The sequence below is a fragment of the Etheostoma spectabile genome, chromosome 17 (genome assembly GCF_008692095.1).
Source record: "Etheostoma spectabile isolate EspeVRDwgs_2016 chromosome 17, UIUC_Espe_1.0, whole genome shotgun sequence".
NCBI lineage: Eukaryota > Metazoa > Chordata > Actinopteri > Perciformes > Percidae > Etheostoma > Etheostoma spectabile.
This window is the reverse complement of record NC_045749.1, coordinates 8,017,650-8,021,031: the sequence shown is the minus strand read 5'-3', so window position 1 is coordinate 8,021,031 and position 3,382 is coordinate 8,017,650. Positions and strand designations below refer to the sequence as shown.

The following is a 3,382-nucleotide window of genomic DNA, read 5'->3' as shown; positions in this document are numbered from 1 at the left end:
GTGGCATCTTTTGTGTCCAAAAGATCTAGTGATTAAATTGCTCATAGTCTCAAAACAAAGTAAAACTCCAGTGGACAATAGTATAAACAGAACAAATGTGTGTGTTGTAGTCACACACCAAACAAGATACATGTGTTGGCTTGGACACAGTTCCTGTATACAATACTGTCTTTCTTTCACAAAATGCATTTTTCTCCTTTTAGCAGGTGCTGGATGATCAGTGTATCCAAAATTCACTGACCTTTTCGCTGCTCCGAATTTCCCCTGAGCTCAGTGCTGTTACCCATGATGGAGATGTATTTCTCAAAGTCCAATTAAAACAAAAAGGTAACGGCCAGTTCTCGATCACAATAAAGAGGTTGTGTGAGTGAAATAAATGGTTTTGGAGATACTATGTGATAGTTGGAATATTTAAGCATGCAGTTTTTCAAATGTATTTCATCTATTCTAAGGGTCTTCCACATAAGGGGTGGTTTTGAGGTAACCCTGTCCCACAGAAATATACATAAATATGTAAGGACAAGAAGAATATAAAAAAGCAGTTATTCTGATGTTCAGGAGGCACACTTGACATTTGTGTGTGTACAGCAGGCGGGTCTCTAACTGAAATCATTGGACTCTTCATCTGTTGAAGTCTCCACCATCATTTCCTGATATCATTCCCAGATATCACCTTGCATAGTTCCATAGGTTTCAAAATGTATGATCATTTTAAAGTGTTTTTCTCAATGGGGAAACAATGTTTAAAACCATTTTCAAATTAAATGGATATCAGGAGCACCTAATGTGCACAGTTGATTTGATTATGTTTAACTAATTAAAGAAATTAGTCATAACTGTTTGAAACCTTGAACAATCTTTATGAAAACATTGAATGCCAAATATATCAAAAAGTAATTATATTCTAATTACATGTTTAATGACAAACCAGTTGTTTCAAAGTGGCTGACAATGTCAATAAGAGATTTTGTTTAAATCCTAACCCCTGCTGTTGGGCGGCAACACAAAAAACAACAAAGTATAACTTTATTTCAACAAGGATAGAGCTCAGGTATTGTAAAATGAGTGTGAGAAAAGAGAGCAGTTTCAATGAAAATATTTTTACAGTTTCTATGTAACCACTTTTGCACTTGATGGAGGATAAGTGATGTGCTGTTTCTGGACGAGGTGCCCTAGGCCAGACATCCATCAGCACCCTGTGATTAATCTATTATTTCCCAAATAACAAGAACTTTAATCACCAGTGTTTCTGTTATGACTGATCCTGGTTTTAGGCATGTCAGAACAGTTTTTATCGAGGTGCATGTATTAGCACTCATGCCTGTCCTGACCAAATTTCCTGATCCAATATTTATTCTAATTGCACCTTTAAGTGCACATTAGGGAACATTTTTAGATATTTGACTTATAAAAAAATACCTCAGCATTTAAAAAAAGGAAACTTGCCTGACAGCTAGCCATTAATGATTTTCTATCATATTTTGTACAGTGTACTAATACTGTCTGTTGTTGTACGAAGGTCTTTGTTCGAAGGAGTTTTCAACCTCAGCATGAACACAATACTTAAATAGAAGAAGTTTAAAGCCTTTTGTGGCTCCAGAGCGAGCTGGACAAAATCACTTTGAAAATGAAAAGAATCTTGGGTTTTGTTAGAAAAAACTAACAGTGTGTTCTCAGAGGAAGGAGGCTTGGGTCCAGTGAAGAATTAACAAAAAGGTTTAAGGAAACAGCATGATGAAAATGATATGACAAAACAAATGCTACATTGCAGCAGTCAGTAGATTGAATGGCAGGCCTCCCTTCTGGAGTCACATCAAAGTTTCAGAATTATATCCCTGCACCTAGGGGCGATTCCATTTCACCACGTGTATTAAAACCCATTCTCAATCGTCCGCCATTTGCATGGCGACGTGTTGGGCGCATCTCAGTGACTTCCTTTGCTGCCTAAGATGAAGGACATGGCTCTAAACTCTGCCCCTTTGGGGTCATTTTTGGTCACAGATCAAAAGGTTCTTGTTATGTAGATGAGAAATCCTCACAAAAATACAGGAATCAAGATTCTATTTTCTTAACCTAATCTAAGACACCAGGGGGTTGGACACAGAAGGTTACTTCCTGCTATGTTACAACAGGTTTCTTTCTATATGGTAATAGTTTGGTTTTGATCTATTCTGTCAGAGAGGAAGAGAGAGGGAAAAAGGGCCGGTCTTGACCTCTTCGCAGAGACAAAGAATGAGAAATAAAATAGCATGACATTGAGTTGAGTTATTACATTAAATCATATTTTCCTATCCTGGCTGCAGCATACATAAACAGAAATACATTGTTTTCAGAACATTGTTTTTAACTTGAAAAAACAACTTTAAAACAGTTTGGATATATTAGTGAAATAAGTGTGCTTACCTGACCTCTGTGCTCTGTTCTTCATCCCTGCTTGACGCTAGCTGTTTGAGGCTACATTATCCACTACTAGCATAAAACACCCACGTCTCAGACCGAACTTTCGGCATTCAAGTTGCGTTGTGGGTAATTCAGGCACCAGGTTTTGTAACGGAACAGGGGAGTCACTACCCAATGTGAGTTGAGTAGGGATGTGAGTTGCGCATGCTCTGATTTAAATGGATTACGGCATACAGAAGATGGAAATCATTTCAAAAACGTTTTAGCTATCTTGAATTTTTGATTGCTAACGTTAGCTCAAAACGCCATTCAAGTGATGACCTTTGTTGTGTTTGATGGCTAACTTGTGGCCAGCAGGGAATGAACTTCAAAAATCATGTTAAGGGGATGTTTCTCATACTGTGGTTTTGGGCCTTTTTATTGCATATCAGGGATCATGGATCAGTTTTCAATACATTGAAGTTATGTTACCTTATGCTGAAGAGGAAATTCCTTTGAGATGGGTCTTTCAACAAGAAAATGACCCAAAACGTAAGAGAGCTTGGTTCCAGATGAACAATATTGATGTTAAGGAGTGGCCAGCCCAATCCCCAGACCTCAGTCCCATAGAACACTTATAGGCTGACATAAAAAATGTTGGTTTTGAGGCAAAACCCAGTAATGCAGAGGAATTGTGGAATGTAATTCAATCTTCCTGGAATACTTGTTCATAGGTGCCAGAAGTTGGTCAACTCCATGCAACACAGATGTGAAGCAGTTCTCAGAAATAATGGTTATGCAACTAAATATTAGTGCAGTGATTCAAAGTAAAGGAACCCTTGAGTTTGTAAAGAAAAAAGCCTAATCATTTTTCTTCACTTTCTGTAAAGGTATAACACAAATTTGATCAATTTTGGTCATGTTTTGATTTGGAACTGAATGTGCAATGTTCCCAATGCATTGATATTATGGAATTAAAAGCTATTCTAAGGATTTTGAGCAT

At 37.4% G+C, this 3,382-nt stretch overlaps 1 long non-coding RNA gene across 1 annotated transcript in view; it reads left to right on the top strand.

Annotated features, from left to right (window-relative positions):
* Positions 1-1,497: 1,497 nt before the first annotated feature.
* LOC116705583 (uncharacterized) overlaps positions 1,498-3,382 on the top strand; it is a 7,513-nt gene continuing 5,628 nt past the window's right edge. The window contains exon 1 of the long non-coding RNA XR_004335969.1: positions 1,498-1,508. This is a non-coding gene — a long non-coding RNA (uncharacterized LOC116705583). The remainder of the gene's footprint in view (positions 1,509-3,382) is intronic.